The following is a 15,945-nucleotide window of genomic DNA, read 5'->3' as shown; positions in this document are numbered from 1 at the left end:
GGTGCAGGGCTGAAGGAGAGACGGCCCCGAGGATCAGGTCCGAAATTGCTGCCATGGTGTCCAGACGCAGACCCATGCGGAACAGACAGCTCCTCTCTGACAGCTGTAGAGCAGAAGGCAGCCAAAGAGGCACTAAAAATGTTGTGCTCTCTCCCTCGCGTCCTAACCGGGCGCCTGTTAGTCGGTTAAGTCTAACATGTAAGGGCTGTCTCGCAGTGCCACTGGTGTTTCAAAATCGTGCTTTTATTTAACACGGAACATGCACGAGCACCATGTTACGCACAGGCCCAACCTTTAACCTGTGTTCCCCGTCTTCCAGTTTTGTTTCGTTCTGACTCCCCTTCGCCCCTTTCCTTCCGCTCCGTCTGCCTCGCGGGCTAGAGGTCTCACTTCTCGTCCGGACTCCCGCGGACGGCTTTCAGTTCTGGTTCTAGCTCTGGCCCCTCCTCCCCGCCCGTGGACGAGCCTCTTCCTCCTTTCGCCCCCTGCACCCCGAACCCGGGACTGCATTTCCCGGTAGGCGCCGCGGCCCGGCAGCCAGTGAGCGGCTGAAGATTTGGCGGCGGCGGCGCCCCGAGAGTCGGGGTGGGGGGGCTTTGTGCGCGGCGTCGGTGGCGGCGGCGGGAGCGGGAGGCGCGACGGCCAGGATCAAGGCAGAGACGCGTGCGAAGGCCGTCTCGACCCGGAGGACCTTGCCGCCTCGGTCCAGCCGCTGGCCACAGGCTCCTCTCCGGTAGCAGCGGCTTCGCGGTGCCCCCATCCCTCCGCCTCCCTTGCCTCCCCCCACCTCCCGCAGCCTTCTTCCTCTCCGCTCCGCGCCGGGCCCGGCCCTACCGTGGCCCTCCTCCGTGCACGCCGCCATGGCAGAGGCAGCCGGCGCGAGGGAAATCTAGCCCGGGGATTTCATGCGGCCTAGCTTGGTTCCGTCTTCTGCCCCCGCAGCCCCGGCGGCTGCCTGCATCCCAGCCCTGCTCCGGGCCTCCGTGTCTCTCCTGTGATCGTACTGACACGGCCGGGGGGTTAGAATGGAACAAACTGAAGGTAAAGTGAATGCGTGCCTGCGTGTGTGTGTGTGTGTGTGTGTGTGTGTCTGTGTGTGTGTCTGCGTGCGCGCGCGCTTGTGTGCATATGTGTTGCAAGGGCCGAGGAGAGAACGACGGGGAGGGGGAGACCTGGGAATGGGACCAGGGCAGGGAGAGAGCGCCTTGCCGGGATGGGAGGACAAGCGAGTGGCCTGCGAGAGCTCGAGGGGAGCTTAAGAGGTGGAGAAGAGGGCGAGGTGCGGGGTGTAAAGGAGATCGGGAGGTGGGGCAGGGGAGGTGGGATTCGGTTAAGTGATGGAGTGGCACTGAGCTGGGAATTGGGAGTAGAGGTGGGATGGGGGCGGGGATAAACATGGAACGGGGGAGGGGCAGGGAAAGAGGAGCGGAGTTAGGTTTGGAGACCTGGGCGGATTGAGAAATAGAGAGGTTTGGGGTTAGAGGGTGGGAACTAGAAGAGTGGGGAAGGAGATCGACTTTGGTGGAGAAGTGGGCATAGAGGGAGAAACGAGGGAGTGGAAGTGGAGGAAAAGGCGGCTAAGGAAAAGGGAGGAGAAATGATTGAGACAGGATGCAAAAGGAAGATAGGAAATAGACTCAGGAAACTGGAAGACCTCGTATTGGGATAGGGAAGGAAATTAACTGAATGTTGAAAATGATAGGAACTGGCGACATCACTGAGTGGGAGGAAAAGAAGGGGAAGGGTTTTTTTTCTAAGTGTTAGGAAGGGAAAGCCTTTTGTTCCTATATTTGTGTGTAGTCTGTGCCTTTTCTTTCAATGCTGGAGAATAGAGAAGCAAGTGGTTATGGTGCTGTGATTGCTGTGAAATGAGGAGGTGTGAGTCTTACCGTTTTGAAGGAGAAGTCTTAGTGTTATCGTAGCAAGAAAGCGAGACCGGGCCGTAATTTGATGGTTTCGGTGAGGGAGTAAAGACTTCAGATTTAAAGGGGGCAGGGGCAGCCATGTTTGCTGCCAGGCACTGCAGTGTAAATAAATTCCTTCTCTCCGACATCAGTATGAATCTGGAAGGGGCCATTTCAGATGGTTAACCCCCTTTCTTTCTGTTCACGAACTCTTCCCTTCCATCTTGAGGTCATTTAAAATTATTCATAACCACCGAAGGAGGTAGTGATGTTTTCCATCTTGTGTTTTGCCGCGCCCCCCCTCTTCCTTCTGGTTGCAAACAACGCATGCTAATGAACTGCAGTGTAAAATTGAACCCTTTTAATAAAGTTAAGACTGTATTTTTACTGGCTGAAGGAATCATTACTACTCTTATTTCAAACATGATCGTGAAAAGTCTTTTAAATAGTCGTTTGTTTCAGAGGCCTCGGAAGCAGTCAACATGTTTTCTGCAATTCTTTAAGTAAACAAGGAAATTGCATTAGTTATCTTACGTGGGTTTGTGCTCTTGGCAAAAGCATTGTGTGACGGTGAGAAGGGGCGGGAAGGTCTGCTTGTCGTAGATTATTTATCTGCTGTATTTTGAATGTCAGAAAATTAGAAATGTGTGTAGTATTTTAAAATGGTGTTTCTGATAGCTCTTGTTTACAGATTAAGACGTGTTCTCTTTCTTTTTTTAATAAACTCTGTTCCTTTATCTTTGCTCTCATGTAGCTAGCTCAGTACAATCTTCCAACGCCAGTTTAGCACACTGCAATAATCTGAAGTGGGCTTGCAGTTCTCAGAGCCTCATTGAGGTGCCAATTTTGGGTGGAAACTTCAGGTCACTCTCAGGAAAGCTACAGTAACTGTTCAGTGTTTTCAAATATAACTATTTGTGTGATATGAAATAGTTACTGTTCCAAAAGTTTAAATCTTGACAAATTTACAGTATGCAAGTGAAGTGGAGCCTCTTATTTTCATATTGCAAAAGGATTAGATGTATGCGTGACCTCTTCCTTTGCTTTATAATTGTAATTGAGGTGATCTCAATTTTAATACATCATATTGATATTGAAACTGTTCTCTAATGACTAGGAGGGCTTGCTAAAATTGTAATATGATGGACTCAAACCAGTTATACTGCATCTATCATCATGCAACAGTTTTCAGTTGTTCTGTACTTGAGGATGTGTTCTTGGTCTTTGGACAGATTAAGCTGAATATTGTTAGGGTGGTACTTTGTGAGACTGCTTTTGATATAAAGGCCAGATTTACAACTTGTAGTATTTTGATTGGATAATATTCAGGCTGAATTTTTGAAAATTTTGTGAAGAAGAGTTCCACTCAAAAAGCCATTCAGTAGGCTTCTTTTGTAATTTATTTTTATGGAGATTGCATTTTATATCACCAGTCATTTGACATTTTTCTTTTTAAGATTTTATTTATTCACTTTCAGAGAGAGGGAAAAAAGGAGAGAGAAAGAGAGGGAGAGAAACACAGTTGTGAGAGAGAAACAGCTCACAGCCCCTGACTGGGGACCTGGCCTACAACCCAGGCATGTGCCCTGACCAGATGGGAACCATACTGGTGACCTTTTGGTTCACAGGCCAGCACCCAGTCCACTGAGCCACATGAGCCAGGGCTGACATGTTCTTTGTAATTACTTCATAAATTATATGCATAAACTATTAGTGCCACAAATTTCTAGGAAAATGAGAAATTATCTTAAAATAAAATCTCATGTTGGCAGCTTGAATTACTAAAAATAAAAGTGTATTTCTTTTTTTTAAAGTATTTTATTTATTTATCTTTAGAGGGGAAGGGAAGGAGAGAAATATCAATGTATGGCTGCCTCTCGTGTGGAACTGGCCTGCAACCCAGGCATGTGCCTGACTGGGAATTGAACCTCGATTGTGTGGTTCGCAGGCCCACGCTCAATCCACAGAGCTGCACCAGCCAGGGCTGAAAAGTGTATTTCTGTGTATTCGGTATTTTGTAGAGATCAGGGTCCCTTGCCTATTGTCATGAGTAGCGTGGCCCTTTGGTAGGTATCTATATGGTGAAGAAGACTTCTAGTTAGATGCTTAATTGAAACTCAAACTTTACTGATTACCTGATTACCATACCCATCAGCCCACCTGGTACCTGTGAGAGGGTTTTGTTTGTTTTTTTTAACCTAAGTTCATAAATATGCTTTTACACAATTTGATTGAATGAGTTTTGGGCAAAGGAAATTGGTTGTCTTTGAGACTGGTCATCTAGACTGAATTGGCAAGTCAGATTCTGAATTCTCTCAGTTTGTGGGGTTTGTAATAACATTCACAATGATCATAGTTGTAGCTGCTAGTAGATATCCTCTTACAATGTGCAGTGTTGAGTGTCTTATGTGCATGAATTTCTTTTTTTTAAATTTTATTTATTTACTTTTAGAAAGAGGAGAGGGAAGGAGAAAGGGAGAGAAACAGCAATGTGTTAGAGATACATTCATCAGTTGCCTTTCAGATGCCCCAAACTGGGGGTCTGGCTGGCAACCCAGGCACGGGGGCCATGACCAGGAATCAACCAGCAACCTTTCGGTTCTCAGGCCGGCACCCAGTCCACTGAGCCACACCAGCCAGGTCCATGAATGATTTTCTTTTACTGTCCTGACAGTTGTGTGAGGTTAGTACTGTTAACTCCGTTTTACGGATGGGAAAATTGAGATTAAGTAGCCTAACATCACAAATAGTAAATAGTCACGCCAGTATTTGAACTCAGGTCTTTTCTAATTACAGAACCCAAATCAGCAGACTTTTACTTTTAGTTGTTTTTTAATTCATTAAAATAATGTGTGTTCATTATATAATTTTTTCAAATAATGTGAAAGACTAAGAGGTTAAAAAAAAGTTAGCACCCTATTTCCCACCAAGGATCATTTGAGTTCCTTGTGTGTCCTAGAACATTTCTGTACATAGAAATATGTACAGAACATACTGTATATCTCCGTCTTAAGACACAAATAAATTGGGCCATAGTATTTACATTTTGCATTTTTGTTTTAATAGGCTACCTGGAACATCCTTTTGAATGAGCCCTTAGGGATCTACAGCTCTGTTTAAGGGTCGTGCAGTAGTATTCCATTGTTTGGAAATATGATTCACGCTAGGTTGTTAACAGGTTTTTGCTATTAGATGTAATAGAGCAGGTCCTGAATTAAGTCCCTAACAGCCTATTTAAGAAGAAAAAAGATATAGTCCAACTACATTATTTTACAAGAGAAAACTGAGGCCTTGGTGACGACCCGTTACCTGGATTTTAATGCTACATCACGTTATTTCATTGTTAGGAAGTATTTGAGCATTCCGTGAAAGCTCAAGGTGAGGAGAATTNCAGGTTTTTGCTTAGATGTAATAGAGCAGGTCCTGAATTAAGTCCCTAACAGCCTATTTAAGAAGAAAAAAGATATAGTCCAACTACATTATTTTACAAGAGAAAACTGAGGCCTTGGTGACGACCCGTTACCTGGATTTTAATGCTACATCACGTTATTTCATTGTTAGGAAGTATTTGAGCATTCCGTGAAAGCTCAAGGTGAGGGGAATTCTCAAGGTTAGGCACATTTAGTGTAACGAATGCAGGAGGATTGAGTTGCAGTGAGGCATTGGGTTGTGTTTCTGTTCTTTCCTGTCGTGCTCCCTGTGTGTTATGTGTAGTGTGTGCACAGAGTATTTTTGAATGTGTCAATGAATTGTGTCCACTTGGTAAGACAGTTGAGACACTGATAAACTTTTTTTAATGAACTTAAGAAATAGCTCATTGAAAACAAGTTTTAAAAAAGTCTTAGCAGGCACTGTTGATTATTTTATTAGTATTATTATTTTTGTCTTTTCAAGAAGAAAATAAGTTACCATGGATATTTATCTTAAAACAAAAAGATAGTCTGCTTTAGACACTTAAAAAATTAAAATTGTGAAAGCTTTAAAATATTTTAGAATTTGGTATCTATAAAATTTGTTTCTTGATGCAGTGGTGTTTTTAGCTTTACTTTAAAAAGAATCTGTTATATTTGAAAGTGCAATTAAGATGATTTATTCCATTCTTAGTAAACATGTCCAGTATTGAGTTTTCAATGAATGTGAGCTTTATTTCTGGAAGCTAATCATTTTATAAATATTAATAATAGTAAATTTAAGAAATTGACTATACTATCTAACACATTTTTCTAAAGCTTGCAGGGTTTTGTTTTGGGTTTTGGTTGTTTACCTAAACACGTAAGTACCTTTGGACACTTCTGTTTCATGTTGTGCCGCTATAGTGTGGCGTGGAAAAAAAGGCTAAAGGCATACTTCAGGCTTTGTGAATTTAGAGAACGTCTATTTTTTTTTACTAGATGGATGTGTGTTGTTATTCCTAAAGTACATCTGTTTACTGACAGTATTTTGAATTTGGAAAGCTCTTTGAAAATGGTGGGCTCTTGGCTTATTTTGAAACAAATGTAGATCTGTGTCATCGTTGACTGGTCTTCTGTGACTCTTTTTTTCTTACTAGGTTCCCTTTTTCATCCAGATTTAGGACTATATTGAGGAGAAAGTGAATAGGAAAGTGAAAGTTTTTTATATTCATACAGTTTCCACTTTAAGCATAGAAATATATTATTAACTAGTAATACCTCACACTTATATTACACCTTTTGAAATATTGGATCGGATTCCCTCACAATAACTTAAGTTTTTTCCTTTTAAATGTGAAGTTAGAAAGACAAGAAATCTTTAATTTAATTTAAAGATTGAGCCTTGGCTGGTGTGGCTCCGTGGACTGAGTGCCAGTCTAGTCTGCTAATCAGAGGGTCACTGGTTGGATTCCCAGTCAGGACACATGCAACCTAAGCAGGTTGCTGGCCATGTCACCAGTACGGGGTGTATGAGAGGCAACCACCCATTGATGTTTCTGTCCCTCTCATTTTCCCTCCATTTCCCTCTCTCTAAAAATAAATAAAGTCTTAACAAAACAAAAATATTGAAAATTGAGCCCTGACCAATGTGTCTTGGTTGGTTGTTGGCAAACCAAAAGGTCACAGGTTTGCTTTCTGGTCAGGTCACATGCCTGGGTTGCAGGTTCTGCCCCCAGTCAGGGCATGTGCGGGAGGCATTGACTGACATTTCTCTCTTACGTCGATCTTTCTTTCCATCTCTCCCTCCCTCCCTTCCCCTCTCTCTAGAATCAATAAAAGAAAAAAAATTAAAGACGGAAGATTGAGATTTCAGGAAATTCTCAGGCCTAGTAGGCTGATTACTTTTTAGAATATTAAAAAAATACAGGGGTGGGGAAAAGTAGGCTTCTAGTTGTTGATGCGGAAATGAATACAGTAATTAATAAATAATAATACAAGGATAAACGTTTTCATGTACTTACACCTGTAAACCTACTTTTGCCTGTATGGGTGTGTCTTGGCTTTTCCCTAATAACCTGCATTACTTACTTTGGTAGACAAACATTAATTTTTAATGTAAGGATAGTATTTTTGTGCCATAAGGACATGCTTTTTCTTATTTGGGGGTAACTTACATATAAGGTTCCTGAGATATATACGTAGGTATTTTAAATTTAGGGAATGTGTGGCTTCCAGGGATTTTGTGGGTAAAACAAAATTTAGTTTATCAAATTGATTTGGGATGAAGAAAATTACGAAGTATCATATGGAGACTTTCCCATTGGCATTTGGCCCTAGCCAAGACAATACTGCCTCTGTTGAAGCTTGTGTTTCTTACGTCTCTCACCTGTGGAGTCTTAAGAAAGCCATTAAAAAAACAAATTTCAAAAGTAAGCATTTTAAAAAACTTTAAAGTTGTGAAGCATGACGTAAATAACCATAACACCTAAATGTACCCTGAGGGGTCAGCAAATGTGAAAACTGAATGATGAGTTTTTATTTGTTATTATTGAAAGGATTATCTAGGCAGCTTTCTAACATTTAGTATAGTCTTTTAGTGATTTGGAATCTTGGGACTTTATTAACAAATGTGAAACAAAAATAAAACCGAATCCTAGAAGAATTACACCATTCTATACAAAGCATTTTTTTTCCAGAATTCATTTTTTTTGCTTTTTGATGGGATTTAATGACTTGGTTTTAATGTGCAAACACTAATCTTTTAGACTTTTGTTTAGAATGTGTCAAATTTGCCTATGCTACTAATGTCCTAACGTAAATGTCTTATTTTAAAAAAACAAGTTTGACTCTCTTGCTTTCACACTAACGTAAACCATTCAAAAGTTTTCAACCTGAGAAGTAATCAGTAGTGACAGTCTAGGTTTGACTCCTCGCCCTTGGTGTCTTGCTCGGTTCTTACCTTTTCTTTATTTCAGCTAGGTGAACCAAAGTTCTTTTGAAACTGAAGATGCTTACTTGATTGTACTTCCCTGGGCTTTCTAGACTATTTTAATCATGTTTGGAAAGGTTAAATGTTGGCTTTCGAGGATTTTGATGGCAGAAAAAGCAGGATGTGTGTCCCCCCCACACACACACTTGCCTAATGCAGTCTATTTACATAAAACTCTGAAGTGTGAACTTCGAGAAAGACATTTTTATAGCACCTCTGCATACGTAAATTAAATCCTTTATTTGGTTACTGTAATTTTGTCACTTTAAGCTGTCTTCATGTTTATGATTTCTACAGGATTCAGATATATTAGAATATAGTATCTCGTGGTTGATTGTGGTAAGAAACTTCTTGGTGTGCTTTACTGTATCCTTGAATTCCTTTCTGTAACAATAGAATGCTATTGTTTTTTTATTCTGACTGAAAGTTAAAGATGCTCCTTGCTAATGTCCTCTGCCCAAAGGATTTTTAAAAGATTTATTTATTTATTTATTTTTTAGAGAGAAAGAGAGAGAAGGGAAGGAGAAGAGAGGGAGAGAAGTATCAGAGTGTGGTTGCCTCTCACACATCCCACATTTGGGATCTCGCCTGCAACCCCCAATTGCCCTGACTGGGGATTGAACCAGTGATCCTTTGGTTCACAGCCCGCACTCAAGCCACTGAGATACACCAGCCAAGCTACCTAAAGGATTTTTTAACCTCACCAAAGGATGTGTTTATTGATTTTAAAGAGACAGGAAGTGTGGGGGATGGGGGGAGAGAGAGAGAGAAGCAGAGAAACACTGACCAGTTGCCTCCCATATGTGCCCTGACTGGGTATGGAACCTCTAACCCTTTGGTGTACAGGACACTACTCCAACCAACTGAGCAACCCTGCCAGCCCCAACCCCCCACCCAGCAAAGGATGTTGAGTTTTCCCAAGTGGAAGTAAAAATGACTTGATAAAATTTTTTTAATTTTTATTTATTTTTTTTAGAGAGAGGGGGAGGGAGAGGGAGAAAAACACCTATGTGCTATAAAGGAAACATCAGTGGGTTGCCTCTCCAGCGCCCCAGACTGGGGACCTGGCCCGCGGTGACCCTGGGGTTTGCAGGACCCTACCCCACCCATTGAGCTACACCAATCAGGGCGATATAATTATTTTAAAAATCTAAATTAGGTCACTTGGCTTTGTGTGTGAAGTATAGTTAATATGCTTTTGGTCATCTCGTGGTTTCTGTGTTGTTATCACCTGCACGATGATGCCTTGATCGTTACAATATATTTTACTTGGATGAGTGAAGTATGGAGGTTAGGCTATTAATTAAGGTATTGCACACACACACACATACACACTACCCCTTTAGAAATACTGATAGCACTATTAGTTTCTATCTTTTAATGTAAAGTTTGGACTTTCCTAAGTGGCCAATAGTTTTAAAATAACATTTACTATGTTTAAGTTATGAAAGGATTGTTCATTGAAGGAGATCGGAAACCATTAAGATACAAAGATTAAAGTCAGCTAAAGTCCTACTAACTGAAAGTAACTGCTGTTAGCATTTTGTTCTGTGTTCTCCCAGTGTTTTTTTCTTATGTACATATGTATTTTTTTACAAATTGGGATTGTACATTTATTTTATAATATGCTTTATTGTGAAGTAATATTTTTTGAGAATGTGATTTAACAAATTGACATAAATGTCATTGTAAAAAATGTTTTCCATTCTTGTGTTGATGGTAGTTTGCAATTTGAGGATATTATAATTTGATGACATAAAAAAGTATTACTGTGATTATTTTATTACAGTAAATTCCTGGAAGTAGAGTTACTTAAAAGTATAAACATTTCGGGAGCTTTTAATACATATTTTCAAATTGTTCTCCAGAAAGTTTGTTTTTTAGTAACAGTTTTATTGAGAAATCACATACCATACAATTCATCCATTTAAAGTGTACAGTGCAATGGAGAATGTTGGATGCGGTTTAAAAGACATTTCAATCAAATGTTACCTAGAAATAACTAATTTTAGAAAATGGTTATAGAAATTCTGCTATGCTTATATAACTGTTACAACTTGTCCACATTTGGAAAGTTGTTTTTTGTTGTTGTTTTAAATTTTTAGACTTACTGGTTTTAGAGGGAGGGAGAGAGGGAGAGAGAGAGAGAGACATCGAGTTGTTGGACTTGTTTATGCAGTCATTGGTCCGTGTGCCCTGCCTGGGGATCAAACCTGCAGCCTTGGCTCATCAGGACAGGGCCCTAACCAACTGAGCTACTCAGCCAGTGCCTGGTTTTCTTTTTTGTGAGGGGTTTGTTGTGCTCTATCTGACAGTTCTGTTTGCTTTAAGCCATGTAACAAAACATCTTTATCTTTATCTTTATCTTTTTTAACTCTGGTCAGTGGAGTTTAAAGCAAGAACCAAGAAGATCTGAGTTCCTCGCCATACTGTACCTCTTACCACTGAGGCTCAGTGATCTTATCTCTGAAGTAGAGATGAAAATGACTCCGTTCTGGAGTTACCCGGAGGGATCCAAATTAAAAGTGCTCAAGTGTGCCTAGAATTGTGCCAGAATTTGGCTGATAATAAGGGACTCTTTTTAGTATAAGAAAAGTAACACATGCAGAACAAACTAATCTTTAGTTGAATGTTTACTGGTTGAAGAAATCAACTCAGTTGGCCTAAATTAACTTTCTAAGAAGTTAAAAGTTGAAAGTTAACTAATGCTTGATCAGAATGTCTGTATGGGTCGTGTGGGCGTTTCTCACTTGGTAGGAGAATTCATGCTGGTGCAGGTTTGAACATGAAGGAACTTTCCAGTTCAAACTTACCTGTACTGTTGTTGTAGCAACAGCACGATGGCTGTAGCTTCACTGACACCTGGTGTTCTGGTCAAGGAAATAGACGATAATGTAAATTTTGAATGTATGCTATGAAGTTACTCTGGTTCTAACTTTTACTGTTTATTTTGAAAACAAAATGTTGAACATAATTGAACCTAAAATACTGAAGTGCTAAACCTGATGAATCAAAAAAATTCTGGATTTCTATAGAAAAGATAAACTTAGTGTAATTTAGATGTTGTGATAAGTTGCCTAGACCTTTAAAAACTATATATCATTTTTGTAATGCTTTCTCTTCATGTCTGGTGGGGAACGAAGAACACAAAGGAAAAGAAAGTAAAATTTGAGCATTTGCAAAATTTTAAGAACCAAGCCGAGAAACCATTTGATTATAATTTAAGTTTGTTGGAGAAATAGGTAGAGAAAAACAGAGGTAGGAAGGAGGAGGTGGATGAACTCGTCAGTGTACTAGATATCAAGTAATTTTCAGCGTGAGCCAGTACCCTTGATGTAAGGGATTGGAAATCTCTATTTTCTTCAAGTGGCAACACCATGTCTGTTGTTGATGGGTGTGGTCAAGAATAAAGGGAAGACAGTTGAGGTTAAACCAAATTGAAAAGGAGAACAGGGTATTTTACTAGTAAGTTTTGTATTGATACAAGGCTGTTCAATACTAATGTGGTTTAGTCAGGGAAAAATAAGAATGACAAAGGAACGTAAAATGTTGTATAACTTAATGGAATCATAGGTGAAAATTGTGCGACTGTATTTAGTGACTGGGTTTCTGGGTTTAAATGAAATAAGGTACAGATTTTTTTGTATTTCATAATTGTGTTTCTTTCATGTGGGTCACTTCCTAATATAGGATAGTTTAATGTCTTTGACCATTATCCTTCTCTTAACACAGTTTTAGTAGAAAAATGTTAAGTGACAGTTTCAGAGAATATTTGGGGTCACAACACTAGAGTTAAGCAGATTCTGGAATAGTACAGTTATGCCTTTAAAAATAGTGTTGCTCTACAGAATTTAAAATAAAAATTAGAAGACAATGTGCCATGTCCCTGACACATCTTGATCATTTACTTAGAGAATTTTATAGAAAGAAATATTGTGGTCATGCTGATTCTACCCCTTAAAAACTTATTTATGTAAAGAGATGTTGGTTGTGAATTTCATATAATTGCTTGCTATTACAAATAATGAACATCTTTGATAATGTTATTATGACAGAAAAGATGTTAAAGTTAATTTTTAAAAATATTTTATTTATTTATTTTTAGAGAGAGGGGATGGGAAGGAGAAAGAGTGGGAAAGAAACATCAATGTGCGGTTGCCTCTCATGTGTCCCCCACTGGGGACCTGGCCTGCAACCCAGGCATGCGCCCTGACTGGGAATTAAACCAGCGACCCTTTGCTTCACAGGCCCGCGCTCAATCTACTGAGCTACACCAGCCACGGCTAAAGTTAATTTTTTAAAACACATATATTCTTGTCAGAATGAAAACCCAGATACTTTTGTATATTAGTAACTAGGAGGAATCACAGCCCATTTTCCCATTGTCTGGGGTTATTTCCAGTTACCTGGGTCACCTTATTTAACCTGCATTATGGGCTATAACGAAAAGCCTAAGGATGTTGTATCTCTTCAAAATTCTTAGGTAGCTAAGTTAGAGGTAGAATGGGAACGAAAACTCAAGCTTCATGTTCGAAACCCGCTGTCAGAGTACACTTAGTACACTTTTGCTTGTCCCCAGATTTATCTGAGTCTGTCTTATTCTCTAGCATGGAGATCTGATGGCTGAACTTCCTCTTAGATGACTTCCTTCTAGCTTCACAGTCCTGTTCACCAATTTTTAAAAAACGTTTATGATTAACTGTATTTTTATAAGCTTTTGTAGGATGTTTTTATTTAGGTCAAATATGAAAAACAATTTATGTCAGCATTGTCCAGTAGAATTTTCTGCGATGATGGAAATGCTCCGTGTCTGGGCTGTTCGGGGGCAGTCACGGGCATGGACTGCCCACGTGTGGGCATGGGCCCTGGAATGTGGCCGGTGTCCCCGAGACCTCCATTTTTCATTTTACGTCATTCTAATTGGTTTAAAAATTAAGTAGCCACATGTGGCTAGGACAGATTGAGATATTCTTAGTGAAGGGAAAGAAATAAGTAAAAGTAGACATTTTCACATCCATTGTTCTTGTGATTACTGTGTTTGTATGTTTATGTGGGTTTGAGTTTTTAAAATTGTACTATCTTAGTGAATAAATCCATTCACAGGAAATAACTTAGTAATAATTATTTGAAAGCTGAAGTATTATTTTAAATTCTTCTAACTTATGTAGTTTGCTACATAAATTTGCTTCTATTTACAGACTGTTTGCTTCTATTAACAGATTAATTTGTTGACCAACAAAATGATTTCACTTCAGTAATATTTTGGAGTAGTTATGGTTAAGTAATATTATTTTTAATTTTATTTTAATTGTTCCAGGTTAAATAATAATTAAAGTTTAAGCTTTTTATATTATGTGGAATACTTGACTGAACTCTCGTTCACATCTTTTTATGATAGTCGTACCTCAGAAGCCTCTGAAACAAAGAGAACTCCATAGGAAATAAAATATATGCCTGATGATTATCTCTTCACTTTTTTTTTCTTTTTGGTTATCCTCACCCAAGAACACTTTTTTCCCATTGCTTTTAGAGGGAGATGAAGGGAGAGGGGGAGGGAGAGAAACATTGATGTGAGCTGAGAGCAGCAATTGGTTGCCTCCCTTGCGTACCTGGACCTGGGATCCTAGTGATCCTAGAGCCTGAACCTAGACGGGGGATTGGGGATCGAACCCACAACGTAGGTATGTGTCCTGATGGGGAATCGAACCTGCAACCTTTTGGTTAAGGGACAGTGCTCCTACCAACTGAGCCACACTAGTCAGGTCCCTTCACTTCTTTTTCTTCAGTCTTCTATATGACAGATTCCTGGCTTTGATCCATTAATCCTTTTTATAACAATGTAGCCCCTAGTCACTGTGTCATATTACCCTGTTTTATTAGCTTAACAGTATCTGAAATTTTCTTGTTTATGAGATAGGAATCTCTTTCCTTTGATGTCCCAGGACCTAGAACAAGATCTGGTACATAATTTGTGTTCAGTAGTGAACTATGTCACAAAGAAAACAAAACAAAAAAAGCAAAGAACTCTGTGAGGAATAAGATAGCTATCTGGAGTAACATGCCACTTGGAGTTTGGAAATAGGCGAGGTGAGGCTCAGCTTTGATTATTTACTTAGAGAATTATTTACTTTGCAATGTCGGTGTGGGTAATTTAAGGTGACTAGTTATGATTTCATATAGAAATGTTTCTATGGGAAGTCTTATTTTAAAAACAAACTTTTGTCCAGACATACACATGTGTACCAACTAAATCCCATCTGCCTAAAACACAATAGAGTTGACAAAATAGACAAAAATATGAGAAGATATAGCCATGGTCAGTTTTTTTAGTATTTAGCTTCATTTCCTAACCTTTTAGGCAGAGATTAAGAAGTTCACTCAGCCCTGACTGGCGTAGCTCAGTGGATTGAGCGCGGGCCTGCGAACCAGACAATCGCAGTTCGATTCCCAGTCAGGGCACATGCCTGGGTTGCAGGCTGGTTCCTTGCAGGCCAACTCCCAGCAGGGGACGCACGAAAGGCAACCANGTACCAACTAAATCCCATCTGCCTAAAACACAATAGAGTTGACAAAATAGACAAAAATATGAGAAGATATAGCCACGGTCAGTTTTTTTAGTATTTAGCTTCATTTCCTAACCTTTTAGGCAGAGATTAAGAAGTTCACTCAAAGCGCTGGCTGGTGTAGCTCAGTGGATTGAGCGCGGGCCTGCAAACCAGAGGATCGCAGTTTGATTCCCAGTCAGGGCACATGCCTGGGTCGCAGGCAAGTTCCCAGTGGGGGACACACGAGAGGCAATCATACGTTGATATCTCTCTCTCTCTCTTTCCTTTCCCTTCTAAAGATAAATAAATAAAATCTTTAAAAAAAAAGTTCACTCAAAGTCATTTGTTATGTGATTGGCTGGAATGGAGAGGAGAGCTGCCAAGACCTCATTTCTCTCTGTGTTGTTTTGACTTGCGATCCACGAATGAACATCACTGTGTAGCAGATGTAGTCACTGTAACTGATGTAAGCAGTATTTGGCTGATATTGGTTTCAGTTATCTGAGAGTAGTTGGAGATAAAATATATTCTTATAGTAAATATTTCTTATAGTAAATTGGCGATTTAATTCTGATTTTGAAATGCCAACATGGTAAGTGTAGAAAGGATTTTATTTTCACTTATCTATTGCTAGACATATTTTTAAATAGTTAACAATGTTTTAGGATGTAAATGAAAGCCTTTTTATTTAGGGAATTTACACATCGTTTACCTTTCTAAAATAAATTTCCATCTCGAGGTTTTGGGGGCAGGTTTTAGTGCACCATTCCTGGAAGTACTGCAGAACCAGGTCGCGGCGCAGAGTGGGCAGAGCAAACTCCTGTTCCATCTCCCTGCTTCCAAACTGCATGTAACGTGTTGCCCTCAGATGGAGGACGTACTCAGACTGATAGGAACAAATACTATACTCGTTTGGTCCACATGCCCGTGCTCAGTCCACTGAGCTACACCAGCCAGGGCAACAAATACTATACTTGATCTTAGCCAGAAGTCAGGACGTGATGAGACTTTTCTAACTGTGGCTAATATATATTTAAATGAGCAGATGTTGAAAAATGGTTCTTATTTCAGTGCTGTTGTCACCACTGCAAATCCCACCCCCATATTTTTTTGAA

The 15,945-nt window shown here is 39.9% G+C and overlaps 1 protein-coding gene and 1 pseudogene across 6 annotated transcripts in view; one reads left to right on the top strand and one right to left on the bottom strand.

Moving 5' to 3' along the window:
- Positions 1-868: 868 nt before the first annotated feature.
- Positions 869-15,945, top strand: part of NSD3 (nuclear receptor binding SET domain protein 3) — a 111,475-nt gene continuing 96,398 nt past the window's right edge. For 5 of the 6 annotated variants that reach the window (XM_037055381.1, XM_037055379.1, XM_037055378.1 and 2 more), the window contains exon 1: positions 869-1,041. The gene's annotated coding sequence lies outside the window, so the exon portion shown is untranslated. Of the gene's footprint in view, positions 1,042-13,852; positions 13,967-15,945 lie in introns of those variants that run through there. The other variant, XM_037055377.1, reaches the window with a different exon arrangement.
- Positions 15,584-15,833, bottom strand: LOC118993246 (uncharacterized; annotated as a pseudogene).

This window comes from Sturnira hondurensis, unplaced genomic scaffold (assembly GCF_014824575.4).
Source record: "Sturnira hondurensis isolate 20B ecotype Veracruz unplaced genomic scaffold, ASM1482457v3 Scaffold0008640, whole genome shotgun sequence".
Taxonomy (NCBI): domain Eukaryota; kingdom Metazoa; phylum Chordata; class Mammalia; order Chiroptera; family Phyllostomidae; genus Sturnira; species Sturnira hondurensis.
This window is presented reverse-complemented; position numbering and strand designations above follow the sequence as displayed.